The 22,287-nt window shown below is 34.3% G+C and overlaps 1 protein-coding gene and 1 non-coding gene across 2 annotated transcripts in view; both read left to right on the top strand.

The window, feature by feature from the left end:
• Positions 1–22,287, top strand: part of LOC127841430 (protein Wnt-4-like) — a 71,665-nt gene that overhangs the window by 21,014 nt on the left and 28,364 nt on the right. The window lies entirely within an intron of this gene.
• On the top strand, positions 4,440–4,529 carry Trnaf-aaa (transfer RNA phenylalanine (anticodon AAA)). The gene is given in 2 exon segments: positions 4,440–4,476; positions 4,494–4,529. It is a non-coding gene; the product is annotated as a tRNA-Phe (tRNA).

The raw sequence follows: 22,287 nt of genomic DNA, 5'->3' as shown, positions 1-22,287 counted from the left end.
ACAAATGTATATAGTTTTTCCTCATATCTGTTTCACTTTTACGGAACAGTTTCCGACTTTGAATTCTTTTAACAACGTTTCCCTGGTTTGAAAATATATTTGTTACTTATAATCCAATCATGAATATACACATTGAATACGCAAAGTCATAATTTTAACGGCGGAAAGTTTGATGCTTTTTTTAAGACAAACGATTATAATATATTACTTCCAAGTTGAAAAATGTTTATCGATTAAGTGTTTTGGGAAACCATTATCACAGCAAATTAAATATGCCATTTATTATTTTTCTTTTACAAAAGCGTGTTTCTATTCAAACTTAGCAACCATGCCTTAAAGCTACAATTAAAACAAAGTATCATCTAATAACTTGTAGTTAAAGGGAACCTTTCACGTTTCGGTAAATTGACAAAATTAATAAAAATTGTTTCAGATTTGCAAATTTTCCTGGTAGTTATGATATGTTTTAGGAAACAGTAATACTGAACATTTACCATGCTCAAAAATATCCATTTTAGGTATCTTTTGACGATTTAAAAACCTGAACATATTTAAGCGGGTGCAACGCGAAACGATTGAATAATTTGGAGACTTCTGTTGTTGTCGTTATAGTTTGTGACACTACGAGGATTGCTTATATAAAATATTATAATGCCGCCCTTCGAAGAAGAGGGGGAATATTATTTTCCACATGTCGGTCCGTCGGTCGGTCTGTCGGTCTGTCGGTCGTTCGGTCCGTCCACCAAATGGTTTCCGGATGATAACTCAAGAAGGCTTAAGCCTAGGATCATGAAACTTCATATGTACATTGATCTTGACTGGCAGATGACCCCTATTGATTTTCAGGTCACTAGGTCAAAGGTCAAGATCACAGTGACTCGAAACAGTAAAATGGTTTCCGGATGATAACTCAAGAACGCTTAAGCCTAGGGTCATGAAACTTCATAGCTACATTGATTTTGTCTTGCAGATAACCCCTATTGATTTTCATGTCAATAGGTCAAATGTCAAGGTCACAGGGACTCGAAACAGTAAAATGTTTTCCGGATGTTAACTAAAGAATGCTTAGGCCTAGGATCATGAAACTTTATCATAACTGGCAGATGACCCCTATTGATTTTCATGTCACTAGTTTGATTGTATTCTTGTTTTTTACTGTAGCTTTTTAGATCCAATGCTTACACTTATCAATGTAAAGTATTTAATGACAAACTTCAATACATGCCAAAACCTATAAAACGGTCCCTTTAACGCTGCAATATCAATATAGCACTAGTATTCGACTTGCAATTCTGCATTTAACCCATTTATGCCATACGTCAATACCTTGGCAAACAGCGTAGGGCCAGATGAGACGCCGCATGATGCGGCGTCTAATCTGGGTCTGCGTTGTTTGCTGAAAGAAATTTATGTAAGAAATATTCTAAATATAGAAATAAATATACTAGACATCCCTAATTTTGGAAATAAATTGATCCAATTTAGAAGGATGGGAGAGTACACTAGGTATAAATGGGTTAAACCATGCCAACGATTTCAATTCATTATAATCATCCACCCTTTTGATAAAAACAGACATCACAAGCTCTACTTCTAACGCTCGTCCCGTTGGAAGACAATATTGCTTGTAATAACAACCATCTTCCAATAAACGTTAAAACACATGTTGGCCGCTGATAAAGATCCGCATTTCTCCGACTTTATTGCCAATCCATCTGTTAAACACGGGAATAATCAAATGTATCAAGTTAATTTGAGTACGCGAAGGAATCTGTAAGTTGCAGTACCAAAATGTATTTTAGAAAATAAGTTTTTTTACCATCATGCAAAACAGTATACGTATTACCAAGATACGGGTACATTGTTTTGTGGAGTATGTAGTAAAGGTCAATGTCAAGGGTACTGAAAATTTGCGACACTACTGAAATAAAAACACTTATCCACGAAGCTACGAACATTTGAGTTGCGTTCTGAGAAAACTGGGCTTAATGCATGTGCGTAAAGTGCAGTCCGCACAGGCTAATCAGGGACGGCACTTTCCGCTTTTATGGTATTTTTAGTTTCAAGGAAGTCCCTCCTTACCGAAAATCACGTTTATGCGGAACGTGTCGTCTCTGATTAGCCTGTGCGGACTGCACAGCTTAATCTGGTATGACACTTTACGCACATGTATTCAGCCCAGTTTTCTCAGAACAAGGCTCAAAAATGCTCGAAAGACACTGTAATGCAATATACGCAAGGGTGCAAACTTCATGCTACATGTACGGCGTGAATAGAAACCCTTACTTCCGATTGTGATCTCCCCATTCTGAAAACTCTCCAAAGGTCGTGTAACTCTGTAAGCTTAGACAGGAAAAATATTATCTGAGAGTCATATGCTGACATGTTTTGCTATTTTGATAATGTTTCTGTTGTATAACCCATTTATGCCTAGTGGACTCTTCCACCATTCTAAATTGGATCAATTAATTTCCAAAATTATAGATGTCTAGTATATTTATTTCTATATGTAGAATATTTCTTACAGAAATTCCTTTAAGCAAACAGAGCAGACCCAGATGAGACGCCGCATTATGCGGCGTTTCATCTGGGTCTACGCTGTTTGCCAAGACCTTTTTTTTTAGACGCTAGGCATAAATAGGTTAATTATTGCTTTGTTTCGAATACTACACTTGTTATATAACGAGCGGATGCATATGCACAGTATTTCGTCCGGTTGATTTGCTCATTACACATCTCATTCCGCCATGATTGTCTTGAAATGGGAATGAAATTTAACACTTTGTTATATACGAAGATTGCAAAACTTCGTCTTATTATATCACAGTCCGGTACACTTTAATAATAGTTCTGGTTTCAAAATATAAATGAAATCCTGCGCAAGTAGACGTTTCTAAGGTCGTAGAAATAATCGAATGGCCAAGTATTAAAGCGAGATTATACGATTTGTTATATGTGTTAAATTGGAATATATTGATAAAATATGCTACAATAACACAAAATAGGCAAGAAAATATACATTGAAGACGAATTTCATAAAATGCAGCAAAGACAAATTAGCGTCAAAGCCGATTGTGACGAAGATATTTCGTACATATTTTCCTACAATAACCGAAGCATTCGTCTTTTTAGTTAGTGTTCGTGTGTCGTATGAATAGATATCGTTGCATGAATTTAAAATGAACCGTTTAACTTAATTTAGATTCACATCGTACATGCATGATTTACATGCTGGCGAATTCGACCGTACAGACATTTTCGATTTCAGAATTAAATATCTGGCTTATTTCGCATTTTTCGACACATATTTTTCTTAACTTTTATTTTAATTTATATTGAAATATATGTTAAATAAGTTTTTACACATTTTATATGAATTCATAAATACAAAATCGTATAATCGCGCTTTAACCAGAACGTCTATATAGTTTTTTACCACAATTGAATATGGCTTGGTCTTTTGAAGCAAACAGCATTGTGACTGATTTCAAGCCTAATCATAGACTTAGACTCGTCAGAATTTTTATTCTAGCAACTAATGGGTATAAAACATATCTGAATTCATTCTGCAATGTTTTTTCACAAAGATAAACCACGACCCCTCATGATTCAGGTCCATACGTATAGGTCAAGGTCATAATAAAGTGTCAAAACTTTACTGATGGTATTCGTTCATTGGTTCTTGTCGCACTCAGTGAATACAAGTAATTTCGGAAAAATATCATTTAAATATTGCTACTCCAATATGTTAATATTGACTTCAAGGTCTATAGACTAAAGTGATATTATGGGCATTTTTCACTGTTGAATTGAGCTGAAAAGAATTAACAGGTCAAACGAGTTAGTTAAAATGTGATAACTGACTAATTATCTCCAATTCATATTGCTACCAGTTATTTATTGGCGTCGCCCTGGAGGGCGGCGACTAGTATGTAATGCATTTTTTTCGGTTATGGGAGGAGAAGTTATTTTACGGATCAATGTATACATTTTTGTTTTAAAAATATATTGCATAGTGGTGATTTTTTGTGTAAATTAGTGTAAATAAGTACTGTTTTGTGTCTATTACATTTATTACAACATGTATTGCCAATAATGCAAAGCTAATTATTTTAATTAATAACTGATTCACAACTGATCACAGGGGAAAGATCACAGGGACTGGGCAAATACGCGAAACTTTCTGGTTTTGTATAAAAACAAATGATGTTTTGTATAAAAACAAAACATAATCAAAATATATTTATTTTTGTGGTTTTTCTAATTTGCTTATTTAGTGGAGAATCAATGTAGTACGATATCTGACGACCTATCGCGCAAGCAAGTTTATTGGAAGGCGTAGTGGTACGAAAACGTACAATGTATTAGTTTATTAATAGACATATAATAACGATCGCTATACACAACTTCACCAAATAGCAGTTTATAAGTGAATGTCAGCCGGAATAGCTCAGTTCGAAGAGCGTTAGACTAAAGTTGTTTACGCAACAGTCATCTAAAGGCCCCCGGTTCAATCCCGGGTTCCGGCACGAACGGAACAGTTCGGCGGCTGACAATTTTTTTCAGTCAGGTTAATAAATATAATAAAGCTTTATTTTATGTAGTCATTTTAAAATCCATTTATCTACAATTGGACATTTTTATTAAAGTTAATGGATGCAACGTGGTGACAACGTTAATTAAAATTTCTTACATCACTTCAATATTTTATTAAAAAAAATACACGTGTTTTATATAAACAAATAAATGCAAACAACACATCTATTATCCATGTATTTGTATGGTTGTCTATCATAGGCCTATCCGTACCACATATAGAGCGCGAAGCGCGACACGTATTATTGATTGTAACAATGAGTTGCGATAAAGGAAGCAGCCGCTTATCAAGGAGGAGCTGTGTCCCAGCAACCCGTTTCCCTAGAGTCAAGCACTCCTCGAAGTTTTTTTTAAGAACCACATATAGAGCGCGAAGCGCGACACGTATAACTATCCAGGTGGTATGGGCCCTTTAGCATTATCCGACCATTACGTCAATAGTTATCTTCCTTAGAATTGGAGAAAATTTGAAATCCTTGTTCGAAGTCCAAAATTTTCATCCGTTTTTTTTATCAATGAGGACCCAACCCAAACTCTATATGAGCAACATCGGACCATAAGTCCAGAATTATGTCTCTTTGAATTTTAAATTAAAAGTGAAAACCTGCTTGGTTAGGTGATTATGTCAACATTTTTCATCAGATTCTTTCCAAACTTACAGTGTCTTCATATCAATGAGCATTTTTACCTCATTTAAAATGAGAAACGTCGGGACAATAAGTCCAGAATTTTTTTCTATTAAATTTGACAAAATAAACTATTTCCACTTGTTTAAAAGATTTCACAACTTTCGTCTGAATCTTTCCAAACTTGTTAAGTGTTCTTATATTAGTATTACTCGAACCCTATTGAAAATGATGAATATCGGAGCAATAAATCTATTATGATCTTTAACTGAATTTCAAAGTTTTGTGAAATGCAGCTTCTTTATACAATTTACAGTTTTCATTCAATTTTTGTTTCAAACTTTTACAGTGTTTTCATATCAATGAGTACTCAACCCCTAACGTAAATGAGCAACGTAAGAATAAGTTCAAAATCATCTCCCCTTGAAGTTGAGAAAAATATGAAATAACGCTTACAAGATGAAGCAGATTTTTTAAAACCTACACAGTTCTGTTCCATTAATGAAAACTGCACACGGATGCCAGTAAAAAAAGGAAACCAATGTAAATAAAATGAACTATGAAATATTTGGGGGTTACAACACACAATCATAGATAATGGTTATTTGGGGGTTATGACACATATTCATTAATAATGGTTATTTGGGGGTTATAACACAAAATCATAGATAATGGTTATACCAGTATCTTTTTCTATTTTGTTTAAAATAATCGGCCAATATATTAATATTTACTGAAGAAAAAAAATCGTTCCATGCAACTTCATTGAGTGCCTTTTTCACTGAAATTCCCGACGCCCTTTGATGCTTTGCATCAATACTTATCTTGTACAAATATATATCACATTCGATATTTTAAATGACTCACCCAGTCCTCTAAGCCGAGCGGAACTGTCTTTTTATTAGGATCGGAGTTAGTGTTCGCGTGTCGTATGAAAGAATCTGCACTAAAACTAAATTTAGATTCGCATCGTACATAGAATCATTTCTGTCGCCAGTTGTCAAAACGAAAGTACGGTTGATATTCAAATGCATTATTTTTCTCTTTCGGGGATATTGATTTTAGTATGTTGATGAAAAATAAGTGTATATGAAGTGAAAACACCAAAAGTAAACAACGGTTGCGACAGACACCTATAAACATAGCATATATGTTAGATGTCAATAATATCACTTTAACCCATTTATGCCTAGCGTCTATAAAAAAGGCCTTTGCAAACAGCGCAGACCCAGATGAGACGCCGCATGACGCGGCGTCTCATCAGGGTCTGCGCTGTTTGCTTAAAGGAATTTCTGTAAGAAATATTCTAAATATAGAAATAATATAATAGACATCCCTAATTTTGGAAATAAATTGATCCAATTTAGAAGGATGGGAGAGTCCACTAGGCATAAATGGGTTAATAATGTAAAAAGCGATCACGGGTATGCATGAATTGAGATAATAAATGTCACATTCAGAAAATATTAAACATATAATAAAGTAAGTAACTGTCAATTTTGTTTAATGTAGCGTTTAATGATACTTTTTTGTTAAATATGCATACTTCTGAACTGTTCAGAGTGATAGTTAAAAAGAATTTGCTAAATTTAAATGTGATGTTTCGCATGATTATGCGATTTCATATCAAATCTGTATGAATTACACCAACATTTAAAACTTAATAGCCCAGCGGCCATAGGCTTTGAACCATTGAAAGTGCCTAAATATAAAAGGGCCGTGCTCTATGCAAAGGGGGTTTAATGCATGTGCGTAAACTGTCATCCCAGATTAGCCTGTGCAGTCCGTACGGGCGTATCATGTATTGAAGTGTGTAATTTAAAGCTTTATATCGATAAATGTTTTGATTTAAAAAGCTCTATTAACAACAATAATAAAATTTAAGAAAAAAACACGTAACCTTCAACTGGGCTCAAACCACTGACCCCTGTAGTAAAAGTCTAACGCTTAGACCACTCAGCCATCCGTGTTCATACAATGACTAATGTATTTAATCCTTACAAGCAATCCTCGTAGTATCACAAAATTAAACGACAAAACTCTGCAAATTAATCAATCGTTTCACGTTGCAACGCTTGATACTTTTCAGTTTTTTTAATCGAACAAAGATGCATATAATGGATATTTTAGAGCATGGTAAATGTTCAGTATTACTGTTTCCACACATATATCATACAACAACGAACGTTTGCGAATCTGAAACTCATTTTTTTTATTTTGTCAATTTAGCAAAACGTGAAAAGGTCCCTTAAAAATACTACCTTTAAACGAAAATACCATAAAGCGCAAAGTGTCGTCCCTATTTGACACGTGTGCGGACTAAACAAGCTGATCTGGGACGACACTTTACAGGGGCGGTCCAGGATTTCTGGTTAGGGGGGGGGGGGCGGGGTATTGAAAGATTTGCTGGGGGCAAAGCCCTGCTAGGGGGTTCAGGTTGGCGAAGCCCCCCGGAAGCTCCACGATTTTAGTGATTTTGAAGGCTTTGACAACTACTTCTCGAGCATGTCACGCCTTATGTACGTTCATCAAAGTACCTTCTTACTTTGCTTTGGCGATTTTAGGGGGGGGGGGGGGCGACGCCGCGTCCGCTCCGCCCCACCCCCATGGATCCGCCTATGCTTTACACAGATGATTGACGATGCTGGAACAGCATCGTCTAAGGTATGATAATCATCAAAAAAAAATCACAATGGCGACCTATGTAAAAGACCGAGCCAGTCCGATTGAGATAACTCGACTTTTCTAATCGAAATACCTCGACCTCGTTGATTTTCATTGATAACATTCTCCTAGCAGAGTTGTCGTTCGTGTTTCAACATTCAACAATGGCCGCCCCCATGAGAGTCTCTAGTCAAAACTTTCTTACTGCATAAATTGGCTTGTTTCGCTATTTAGAAGCTGTCATTTATGATATATGAATTATTTATTCACTAAATGTCCGCTAATGACAACAATGGATGGAATTCGAAGGATATATTCGATGTGAATGGATCACTTTCTACAACAATGGTTTCGCCCATGAGAGACTTGATAACACTCGTGTCAAAACTTTCTTACAGCTTAAATCGGCTTGTTTCGCTATTTAGTAATGCAACAATAAATGGAATTCGAGGATATATTCAATGTGAATGAAGCACTTTCTGGATCTCGACAGCTTGACAAGGCAAAAATGGCATACTGATGATACTGGTATTTTTAGTTATCAATTGAGGTCACATTTTGCTTTATAAATTTTGTTCGAGCATTTTGCGACTTATTGAATGGCTATGATACACTATATCAACATGTCATTTGAGATTGCATATCACCAAGCTGTCCTGAAATACAACATTGATTACAAACTCTTTACTCAAATTACTGGTTTGTATCAATTCGTTCTTCTTTCTATTTAACTTTAAGTAGTTGATATTATTATAGTCCAAATAATTAGACGTAATTTACCGTCTAGTCCATGCATATCGACCTCATATTTATAGGAGTAGATATTATGTTAAAGGGGCCTTTTCACAGATTTTGACATGTTTTGAAGTTAGTCATTAAATGCTTTATATTGATAAATGTAAACATTGGATCTTAAAAGCTCCAGTTAAAAATGCAGAATAAAATTCTTTAAAAAAGTAGTCTGCAGCAGGGCTCGAACCAGTGACCCCCTTAGTCCTGCAGTAAAATTGCATTAGCCTGCTCGACTATTCTGCCAAGTATAAATGGTTGGCGTATTTTATACCTAATATAAGCAATCTTCGTAGTTTCACACAATTAAACAACAACAACATAACTCTCCAAATTATTCAATCGTTTCGCGTTGCAACGCTTTATAATCCTTATAATCTTTAAATCGTTAAAAGATGCATATAATGGCTATATTAGACCATGGTAAATGTTCAGTAATACTGTTTCCTAAAAATAACATAACTAAAACGAAAATTTGCGAATCCGATACAACTTTTTTCAATTTTTGTCAATTTACCAAAACGTGAAAAGATCCCTTTAAAGTTAAATGAACTGTGTCTGTATCCCAGTAAAAGAGACATTAAGGCGATTGTGGCCAGTTTAGATCCAGTTCAGCCTGCAGTTGCTTGAAAGCTGTTTCCTTAAGAGAGGTTTTCTGACAATGACAAATAGTTTAATTGGGTACTAATTAGACTGCCATTTTCCTGTGACCTGGCTTATTAAATTCAGAAGCCTGGTAACAGTTTAACGTTAATGTTACCATTGTGTCAGACCAGGGCCTGGAGTTTGAAATCTAGGACATGCATGGTCAGAACATGTCATTTAAGATTATACTTTTTTCAAACACATAAAAATGCATACACATATGAATAGTAAAATGCACTAAGTCATCTGGCATTTGACTTCGGCTGGTGCCTTGTGGTGTTTCGGTTGCAATAGTTTGATGGACTCACTACTTGGATGTGTAGTTACATTATTTACTGTATATCAAACAGTATTTAGCATGAACCAATGATTTTTTCAAACATAAATAATTGATGTAAAATGCTTGAAGGAATAATATTTAAGGTTTAAGAAGGAATTTTCTTTTTGTTGTAAAGGATATCTTTGAAAATGATATTTTTTATTAATTTTTTGGCAACAAGGGGTAACGCATTTAAAACCAATGTAATTAATTTTCTGACAAAAAACTGGTACCATGTATAGCATGAAACAATATTTTGTAAACATTTGTAATTGATGAAAAATAATTGCAAGAATATAATATCTAGGGTCAAATAAAGCATTTATTATTTTTGTTTAATAGGTTACTCTGAAAATTCTATTTTTCATGATTTTTTTTGCAACAAGGGGTTATGAAATTTAAAAAATGTTACTGGATTTTTAGACCAAAACTGGTACTATGATAATACTATGATGCACTTCGCCAAAACATTTATAATTATATTGTTTATTCTCGAAAATGTATTTCCCCTATTCACTAAATATAACACTTTTGATCAGAAAATTCATATATAATGATGTTTACTTTTATTTTCAAGAAGCATACTGCCTCTTTTTAGTTGTATTCAGCCACAAGTTCTTGTCAGCCACTTAAGAGTTATATGTTGCCTTTCTTTTACTTAATGCAAAATAATTCTACACTTTTAGACATTCATAAAATATTTTATGTCTTTACAACTACGACAGGCTAATAAATTTATATATCAAGTACTTCCATACTAACAGGACCATTCTAGGCGGGCAACCTAGCAACCTTGATTTGTTCATATCTTCCTATCAATCTGTTATATGTGTTATTAATCATTTGTTCGGAGAACATTTAATGTTTGTTTAAACTTTTAAATAATTCAATGTTCAAAGTGATATTGTTATTGACCGATAAACCAACATAATGATTTTGTATTTTATCTTACATGAGAAATATTTACCTAAATGTTTTTCAAACTATAGAGAAAGCTATATACAATTAATAATTGACGACGTTTATCAAAAAAACATTTATGAAATGGAAGTTTAAAGATTAAATTAAATAATGCAAGTTTTATCAGATATAAAAGTAATAATTTCCAATATAATTGAGTGTCTGAGCAATGTGGATGAATCTATCGGATAAAACGAACACTTGTCTGCACTTGAACTATGATTTATTTTTCAATATTTTATGCACTTAAGTTTAGCCTTAATGCGTTTTTATAAGCATTTATAGACAGTGTACCTCCCCAAAATCAAGGAATTTTTACTTGTCATTCATTTGTGTAATGGTATAAAATAAGTTTGTAGTAGAATATTTGTGAAAAACATTAGAAACGAAACTGGTCAGTGATGAAATTTTCCATATGGTTATGGAAATTACCGATCGTCGGTTTCCGAAAAACAATAGGTCACGGTTTCCAAAAATATGATGGTTGTGCCCAAAGATTTTGGTGTTAATGAACATTACTGGTTTATATTTTTATAATTCCGATTCTCAATTGATTAATAGGTAATTTCAAGGCTGATAAACTTGAAATATGCAAGCTATTCTTTCGTTTTGTCGATACATCTGTACAATCGGTAATTTCCGTAACCACTCGTTAAATTGTAGCAGACACAAGTTTAAACAAAAAAATGTTTTACACTAATATTCTTCCTCTTTCTTGCTAAAAACTAATGCATGAATGATTTAAAAGTAATATTGCATCGTTTTCAGCAAGGAACACTGTCTATGACCGAGAAAAAAACATAACACACTTTTTAATTTACGATATTTACTTTATAAATAGCTTGCCTGTGGCATGGCAGTGCATGTCGCCGCTGTTCTTCGAAAACCGCGTAAGCAAATTTTTACATCTTTTCAATAGGCAAAAAAAAAAAATTTTTAAATATAATAATTTAGATAGTCTAAAAAAGGAACCAAATATTAAAGAGAAAACTGCGTAAGTCCAATTTTAGGACTAAAATGACAACTAAAGGCTTTTATATTTTCATAAATAAAAAGTATGCCCATTTTAATTAAGACTATCTAAATTAATATATTTTAAAACTTAAAAAAAAAATTTAAAAAATGTTTTTTGAAAAGTTGGAAAAATTGACTTACGCAGTTTTTGCAGTAACAATAAGTGCACCAATGAGTGTTCAGGATTTTCTCACGTGCTCATATATATGCCTTCCAATTGGATATGAAATCTAGTATTTTCGCAGAAAATGACCCGTGAACCCGCCGTTCATATAAAAACAAATAACATTTTGCGCCAAATTTTACTTACACGGTTTTCAAAGAACAGCGACGATGTTCCGCAAGATAAATATCTCGACTTTATTTATTGGATGATTTCGGAATGTTTCATCCAATCAGAAAATAGCTTTTAAACGTAATTTAGACCCATGTTTAGCGAGATAATTAAGTACCACTTTTTATACACTGCCAAATTGTGACATAACAAGTTGCCTCCATTGTTGGTTCATGCTACTGTATTATTATGCCCCCCTTCGAAGAAGAGAGGGTATATTGTTTTGCACATGTCGGTCCGTATGGCCGTATGTCCGTCCACCAGATGGTTTCCGGATGATAACTCAAGAATGCTTATGCCTAGGATCATGAATCTTCATAGGTACATTGATCATGACTCGCAGATGACCCACATTGATTTTGAGGTCACTAGGTCAAAGGTCAAGGTCACGGTGACCCGAAATAGTAAAACGGTTTCCGGATGATAACTCAAGAACGCTTATGCCTAGGATCATGAAACTTCATAGGTTCATTGATCATGACTCGCAGATGAACCCTATTGATGTACAGGTCACTAGGTCAGAGGTCAAGGTCACGATGACCCGCACTAGTAAAATGGTTTCCGGATGATAACTCAAGAAAGCTTATGCCAAGGATCATGAAACTTCATAGATACATTGATCATGACTCACAGATGACCTCTTTTGAGCTCACTATGTCAAAGGTAAAGGTCACGGTGACCCGAAATAGTAAAATGGTTTCCGGATGATAACTCAAGAACGCATATGCCTAGGATCATGAAACTTCATAGATACATTGATAATGACTCGCAGATGATCCCTATTGAATTTCAGGTCACTAGGTCAAAGGTCAAGGTCAAGGTGACCCAAAATAGTAAAATGGTTTCCGGATGATAACTCAACAACGTTTATGCCTAGGATCATGAAACTTCATAGGTACATTGATCATGAGTCGCAGATGACCCCTAATGATTTTCAGTTCACTAGGTCAAAGGTCAAGGTCACAGTGACTTAACTTTGAAAAATGGTTTCCGGATGATAACTCAAGAACGCTTATGCCTAGGATCATGAAACTTCATAGATACATTGATCATGACTCGCAGATGATACCTATTGAATTTCAGGTCACTAGGTCAAAGGTCAAGGTCACGGTGACCCGAAATAGTAAAATGGTTTCCGGATGATAACTCAACAACGTTTTTGCCTAGGATCATGAAACTTTTTAGGTACATTGATCATGACTCGCAGATGACCCCTATTGACTTTCAGGTCACTAGGTCAAAGGTCAAGGTCACGGTGACTTGACACAGTTAAATGGTTTCCGGATGGTAGCACAAGAAAGCTTACGCATGGGATCATGAAACTTCATAGGTACATTGATCATGACTCGCAGATGACCCCTATTGATTTTCAGGTCACTAGGTCAAAGGTCAAGGTCTCAGTGCCAACAAACGTATTCACACAATGGCTGCCACTACAACTGACAGCCCATATGAAGGGCATGCATGTTTTACAAACAGCCATTGTTTCAAAAATGTTTTTATGTAGTATACATATATTGATATTTACAAAATTGATGCATATGAATGATAGACTCTAATGAAATCATTTTAATGATACTGAAATCATGACAGTGAATTAATACTGATAATTATTTAATATATTTTGCTTGATACAATCATGTACATTTATATCAAATGAGATCATAATGTAACTTCAGTGATGAATTTCAGTGAATTAAATTAAATCCAAAATATAAGTAACTCCTGATCTCCCCCGCAACGCGCACACCTTAACATCCTGCTGTGTACCTAATCAGATCCAGATAAAAAGATATGATACATAATTATGTACCATATTGTTCAGAGGGGATGATTTTACCTCTGTTTTATCAATGAATTGTTTTACTTCTTTAATTAGTGTGTTTAAAGATTAAAAAATAGCTCCAGGGTCTTTGCTTCAGGCAAAGAATATTTCATATCCTGATCTCTTTTTCTAATGGATATTGTAACTAGTTCCTTCATTCAATACAGTCAAATATATGTTAAGTAGTATCTGTACACATTGGTTGATTAAATTTGTACATCAAATATTATTTTTTAATTGTTTTAAAAACATATAGTTCAAATGTTCATACTAGATTAATTTAGAACCTTAGTCATGTCACGGAGATCTAGAGTCCGTGGTCATGTGGTAATAAAACATTTTTAAATATAACCACATGGAGTCCTGACCAGATCTCAAATGCATATCCCTTTTCTCTGTCACCCTGGACATCTCCTATCAAAATGGCAAATTATATGCAGAACCGTTCTATATACACAATGGTTGAATGAAAAAAACGACATCCTTTTCACATGGAAATTTCATTTTGACAGTCATGGAAGGAGAGCCTGCACAACACAGATCAAAAATACTTTTCATTTGTGGATAATCCCATATCTTGAAACTCTATGTGCATAAATATCTCAAGTCTTCATGAAATCAGGACAACAAAAATGTTTTTTAAGTCCTTAATTGACCTGGCTATAGTAATCAGATTATTATCAGCACCATTAGTCTATTTATGTCATATGCTATGTGTTTTGTAAACATACACACAATATTGCGGGTACATGACAGCAATAAATAATAACAAAGCCATCCATACTACAAAGGTCAATGGCAAAGCCTGTGAGAAAAATTTGAAGGCATTGAGTGACATCACACAACGTGCTCATGGTGAGCTTTTGATATCGCTTTATGGCCGTCGTGCGCCGTCAACATTTGCCTTGTTAATTCTGTGGACGCCACGTTTATATTCCAATCTTCATAAAATTTGGCCAGAATATAAGTCTCAATGATATCTTGGATCAGTTCCAAAATGGTAACAATTGGTTGAAAAACATGGCTGCCAGGGGATGGGGCAATTTTCCATATATTGCTATAGTAAAACATTGTTAACACTCGAGAGGTCACATTTATTTTTCGATCTTCATGAATTTTGTTCACAATATTTGTTCCAATAATATCTTGTTATCTCAGGTGAACGACTTTGGGCCTTTCAGACCCTCTTGTTTGTTCATCTTACCATTTGAAGAAAAGATATCAATTCACAGATGTCTTTTACTTTTAGAATGAGTTATGCTGCATTTCTTATGTGGCTTGTTCGGGGTATATTGTTTAGCACATGTCAGTCAGTCCGTCAGTCGGTCCGACCACCAGATGGTTTCCGGATGATAACTCAAGAACGCTTAGGCCTAGGATCATGAAACTTCATAGGTACATTGATCATGACTGGCAGATGAACCATAATGATTTTCAGGTCACTAGATAAAAGGGTAAGGTCACAGTGAATAGAATGCTTAGGCCTAGGATTATGAAACCACACAGGTACATTGATCATGACTGGCATATGACCCCTATTGATGTTCAGGTCATTAGGTCAAAGGTCAAGGCTACAGTGAGTCAAAACAGTTTAATGCTTTCCGGAGGATAACTCAAGAATGCTTACGTCTAGGATCATGAAACTTCATAGGTACATTGATCATGACTTGCAGATTACCCCTATTGATGTTTAGATCACTAGGTCAATGGTCAAGGTCAAAGTGACTCAAAACAGAAAAATAGTATCCGGATGATAACTCAAAAATGCTTACGCCTAGGACAAACTTCATAGGTACATTGATCATGACGGGTATATAACCCTTATTGATTTTCAGGTCACTTGGTCAAAGGTCCAGGTCACAGTGACTCATAACAGTAAAAAGGTTTCCTGATTATAACTCAAGAATAGTAAGGCCTAGGATCATGAAACTTCATAGGTAAATTGATCATGACTGGCAGATTATCTCTACTGATTTTCAGGTCACTAGGTCAAAGGTCAAGGTCACAGTGACAAAAAATGTATTCACACAATGGCTACCACTACAACTGACAGCCCATTTGGGGGGCATGCATGTTTTACAAACAGCCCTTGTTTGTCTTATGTTGGTAAATGTTCATTTCGGTCAATTCTAGGTTAAGTTTGAAACAAACCAAATCACAGAAAAGGTTAGTGAACACTCCAAAGGTCACATTTTCTTCATAAAAATTGGACAGAATGTTATCTCGATGAAATAAAGTTTCAGTTTGAAAGTTGGTAGTTTGTCAAAAACAAGGTCATTGGGTCAAAATATAGAAAACTTCCTTTACCTTTCTACAGGTCACATTATCTTCCTGATTTTCATGAAAATTGCTTACAATGTCTATCTTAATCAAATCAAAAGCTGAATTTGCAAGTTGGTCATGTGCAGGCTAAAGCTAGGTTACAACTTAGTCAAATCATACACAAGTTTTTGACACTATAGAAGAAGTTTTGGGTGAGCGATACAGGGCTATCTTGTTTTAGAACAGCCTGTAGTAAGAAAGGGAAGGTATTGTATTTGTTTCAAAAGTAACACTATTGTTATTGGAAGTAACTGAGCAATTATATGATTTCATAGTTTTGATTATTTTGCTCACTTGTTATGATCTGTAAAGATGAGCTTTTGTTATCACTCTTTGTCTGTTGTATTTTATCCAAAGTTTATTGTGAACACATAAGATATCATTTTACAATGTTTAAATTTGGGTGTCACCTCTTTGTTAGATTCTTATGAAACAAGTCATCTCTATGTCATTTTGGGTTTCATATTCTATCAAAAATTAGGGCACTAGGTCAAATATAAGAAAAGGTCTGTTAATACTTAAGTGGTCACATTCTCTCTCTGATCCACTTGTAAATTGGTTAGAACATTATTTTAAATGATTTCAAAGTCAACCTTGAAAGTAGCATATTCAACATTTAGGTCACAAGGTCTAGTCTCAGTGATTAACAGGTCACGTTCCAAAGTAGGTCATGTGCTTCCAAGCATTTGATCAATAACTAAAATCATTTAAATCTATGTTAACACTTACATTTTTTTACCTGGTCTTCATGGTAGTTGATAGGAATGTTCAAATAAATAAAAGTAGGAACTCGGTAACAAGGCTCAACTAGATCGGATAGACGCAAATAGTTTGTTCATACTAACAAGGCCTTTTTTCTAGATCTGCATGAAAAATTAGTTAACACCACTAGGAAACAATCAGTTTCAGGTGAGCCACATTGTGCTGTTAAAGCTATCTATTTATAGTATAGATTGTTACAAAACCTTGTTTATCAATAAAAATAAATGAAAAAAATGGCTTTCTAAAAGTTGTAGTCTTGGATGATATATTCCACAACTTATAATCTACGACAATCTTTTGAGAAGAAAAACAAAATTTGACTATTATTATAACCCAACATACTGTGATTGGGGGCTAGCACAGGAATTCTCAATTATGTTCCTCGAAAAATAATGGGTTAACATATTGTTGCTGTTTTATCCAGTTGTCTGGACCATTACTCCCAAAAGAATTGTAAGTTCAAATATGAGATATTTAGGTAAAGAAATCTCATTGAAGGGAGTGCAGTGTCCAAGAACGAAAACGATTGCACAACAACCATTAACTATTGACCTGCGGATAAATAACAAACAATAAAAATTACACAATTGCGGTGATGTAGATTAACTTAAATGGATGCTTATTTATTGTATGCTTTCCGGTGATTTATACAGAAATATCAGTGAAATACACTGGTATTTCACTGTTTTGAACAGTGAAAAATAACAGTTAAAATATCGATATTTTTCGCTGTTTATCTGGGAAAATAGATATTCCACCGAATCCAACAAATATCCTCTATATATCCATCCTCTTCAAAAGCATTGTCAAACCAGTACTTTCAGTGCTTTGATTTATAAAAGCAACCATGCCCAGGGTGCAGAATCAACGGGGTTTTCAGGGGTTTACAAACAAGCTCGACAGAATGTAATCACACCGTTAAGAACTATATTTTTGCAAATATCTCAAGTTGTTGAAGTACATTTTCAAAAATCTATAGTGCATAAAAGACAGTTGTTCTTGCAGTTTGTGCCGATATCTTAAAGTATAATAATAAATCATTGAAAACGTTTGAAATCGGTGACAAAATTTCACGTTGCGTAAAACATAACCGTGTACAATGAATGCAATAAAAATAGAATATTTGAACGAGAACACATGCTTTAATAAAGTTATTCTGAAGTATTTCACATTGCCATAAGCAGCTTTCTGAAGTATTTCACATTGCCATAAGCAGCCTAAAAATCTGTCTTTTATGCACTAAAAAGATATTTGTCATTAAGCATCACTTACCTTTCGTGTATAAATCCATTAAAGTTAAAAGGTGGAACCAGAAAAAGTCACGTGATCCTGCACCACGATGCTGTAAAATCAGATACCGATGGCTAGTGCTTCACCAGCAATTCATAGCATGTTCGTTGTGTTTAAAAAAGTGTGTACTTGCTCGGAATTCGGAAAAAATCGTTTATGTTAAATTGATATTAGTTTTATTACATTATCTGTTTATACAATTATTTAATTGGCGTCAAATTATGACGCATAATAATATGTTTCGGTTGTTTTGTAGTTTTTGTTGATACTCATGCCCCATAAGAAAAAGCGGAGGTGCATGGCTATGTACCTGTCCGTCAGTTGGTTGTTCGGTATTATAGCTCGTAAAATATCACTTTAATGTACATGTATTGATGCTACAGATAAAAAGGGGAAGGACCTAGGGTTTAATTCAGTACTCATCTCATTTTTGACACTTAACGCAACTGTATTTATTATTGTAACCATTATGGAAATTATAATCTTCCCAAACTTCATTAAGTATGTAATATTAAAATATATTTAATGAAATGTAAAATGCATATCTTTAGGGACGTATTATTATTTTTTCTCAATGGCTTGACACGTTTATTGCATCGAATTATTAACCTGTCTAGACACGGTTTCCAACCACCAATCCTTATGAAGTACATTTATAATAATTGTATCGTTAAATATCATTTGACGATTCGGTTAGTAGTATTTTAAAGTTTGGTGCTGTAATAAATACAACCGGGATGATTCGCAATCGTTCGCCACGGTTCATTAATTTTGCAATAACATTTTACTTAAAAAGTGAATGTTGTGCGATTTTAATATACAGAGTAATTTGGAAATCAAAATATCTTATGATATAGAGTGGTGGATATTTATTGCGATAAAAACTAACGGTAATGTAGCATAAAGAAATGTATTTATGATTTTCTATGAGATGTTGAACACCGCTATGGTGAATGAAATAAATAAACGGTTTTCGTATAAAAAATAATGGTATTTTTAACTTTAAATTGACACTAAACTTATGTTAGCATCGATCGTTATCTAGACCATTTATGAAGTCACATTATAATATTGTCCTATCATGTTCAGAAATCTGATAAAATCAAATTTAGTGTAATTTGTAATTACTTTAATTGCGAACTGTATGTAATCAACGAGCAAAAAGGTAATTATGTTTCCGTTAAAGCACGGGTATGGAATTCCTATGCCCGGCTTGCCATACTCGGGAGTTTTTCGAGCCTTGCAAATATACGTGTCCATCCACCTTCTCAGCGGAAATATAGACAATAAATGGTCGTCGTTTCGCGTTCCAAGGAGATGACACATGTTAACCCATTTAAGCCTAGTGGACTCTCCCATTCTTATAAATTGGATCAATTTATTTCCAAAATTAGGGATGTCTAGTATATTTATTTCTATATTTAGAATATTTCTTACAGAAATTCCTTTAAGCAAACAGCGCAGACCCAGATGAGACGCCGCATCATTTACTCCTCCATAATGACAAAATAATACTTCTGGTACTATTTCAGATACATTTAACGAGCATTATTAATGATAAGTTTATTATATTACCGACGTCCGAATAAAAATATATACATATGAAAACCGGACTCGCATGCAATAAGTCCTGTTTATACAGAGCGATGCTCAGTGTTTTTCATTTTTTGATGTGCTGTTTCACTGTTTTAGTGAAACGGGCTCATCAAAATTAACCCATTTATGCCTGACGTTTAGAAAAAAGGCCTTGGCAAACAGCGTAGACGCAGATGAGACGCCGCATGATGCGGCGTCTCGTCTGGGTCTGCGCTGTTTGTTTAAAGGAATTTCTGTAAGAAATATTCTAAATATAGAAATAAATATACTAGACATCCCTAATTTTGGAAATAAATTGATCCAATCTAGAAGGATGGGAGAGTCCACTAGGCTTTAATGGGTTAACATGTGTCATCTTCTTGGAACGCGAAACACGACAATACATGTCCATCATTATAACTTTGGTATATTTTTTACGGTAGGGAGTTAACCCATGTATGCCTCGTGGACACTCCCATCCTTCTAAATTGGCTCAAGTTATTTCCAAAATTAGGGATGTCTAGTATATTTATTTCTATATTTAGAATATTTTTAATGAAATTCCTTTAAGCAAACAACGCAGACCCTGATGAGACGCCGCATCATGCGTCGTCTCATCTGGGTCTACGCTGTTTGGCAATGCATTTTTTCTAGGCATAAATGGGTAAAAAAAACGTCAACGAAACTTACACAAAACCCATTAATAAAACGGAGACACGATTGAATTAAGAGATAACAATATCAGCTATCTTCTACTATCAAGTAGCTTTACTGACGTGAACTATTTTATAATAGTGATTTAAAATCGTACCATAATACAGCATAGTTTAAATTTAAAAAAAATCCTAATACTGTCGCGTCAAATGGTATGAGATTATATGTACATTACTTTAAGGAAATAAGTTTGATGTGGTCACGTGTAATTTTTCGTTAACAACAACCGTAAACCATGTTGATTCAAAAATGACCTTTTAAATTGTTTGTGACTACATCGAAAGGCAGTGTAGCATGCGGTGAGCTTGAGCGCTCTGCTCGATATAGAGCTAATAACATCATCTAAATCATCGTAATGATTTACAAACCATAGTCAGTAGCCCATTATTGATACGAAAACATGGCATTAATTGTCTGTTTACAAGTAACATTTTCGCCAACGTCTTGTGAAGGCCATAATTTATGAACGCCAGTTGCACAGAGAAAACATCGTGCTAACATTCGGCGATAAAAACCGCACGAAGGATTGGTTCTGAAACAATTGCTGGCGATTATAGGATCTTTGTGCTGTTATTTATGATGCTTTGTCGTCGCTGTATTTATCATATTGTTGCGATGTTGCTGTTTATGTTCTTTACATTGATATTATGGGCATTTTTCACTGTTGAATTGAGCTGAAAAGAATTAATAGGTCAAAATAGTAAGTTAAAATGTGGTTACTGACCAATTATCTGCAACTCATCTTGCTACCAGTTGTTTATAAAAATATTTTTTATATTCGATATTTTACGTTACTCACCCAGTCCTGTAAGCCGAAATGATCCGTAAAACAAAATTGTGTCTTTGTGTCGTATAAACGATTCTGCACTAAAACTAAATTTAGGTTCACATTGTACATGCGTGATCAGTTGTCAAACGAAAGTACGGTTGATATTCAAATGCATTATTTTTCTCTTTCCGGGACATTGTTTTAGAATGTTAATGCTGCATTAACAAATATAAGTGTATATGAAGTGAAAACACCCAAACTAAACAACGGTTGCGATAGACACCTATAAACTGTTAGATGTCCATAATATCACTTTAAACAAATATAGTATACATGTATTCGTCTCCGATTGTAGTCTCAATCTGCGCATGTCTGGTCACCTTTTAAATTGGTTGGTGAAGCTGCCACACTTGCGTAATTTTTAATTAATGGTTTTCTAGTATTTAATTATACTGCGCGTTCGTACTTACAAATGTGACTGTTCACATGTGTTAACGTCATTTTATAAAAGCTTATTAGTTTATAATAAAATATTATAAAATATATCTTTCACCTCATTTAGGTCGGGGTATTAAGTGGACCCATCGCGCTCGCCAACAGTCGTCATCGACTCACTTCATTAATCAAAGGCGGGAAGGCCAGCTTTCTTAAAACAGCACGATCCATTCTTGATTATTTTAAATGACATAATATTATACAATACATGTGCGTTGTAATTATTGTTTTATGTTTGTAATCATGTGATTTATAATAAAGATTACTAAAGGTTTCTTTGGTAATGTATAATAATATCAAAGCGCTCAAGGCACTGAATGTGTTCGCTGTGGTATAATCTTAGAAGCAACTCAGTTTTCAAAATTATGTTATAGTTCTTTATATCGCAAGTTTGAAATGACCACAACCTATTCAAAATAAAGAGTGTGTCTTAAGTACAACACAGGTCGAGATGTGTTGTTGTTGTTTTTGTCCAAATCATTGATACAGGCTAATCAGTGTGCACATGCTTATCTTTTTTGACATGCTTTAAGCCCCGTTTTCCCTGAAAGCAGCCAATATGAACAGATTTCAATGATAAACTCTAGA

The sequence above is a fragment of the Dreissena polymorpha genome, chromosome 8, assembly GCF_020536995.1.
Source record: "Dreissena polymorpha isolate Duluth1 chromosome 8, UMN_Dpol_1.0, whole genome shotgun sequence".
NCBI lineage: Eukaryota > Metazoa > Mollusca > Bivalvia > Myida > Dreissenidae > Dreissena > Dreissena polymorpha.
Note: the sequence above shows the minus strand (reverse complement) of the source record. Positions and strands in the feature narration are given on the sequence as shown.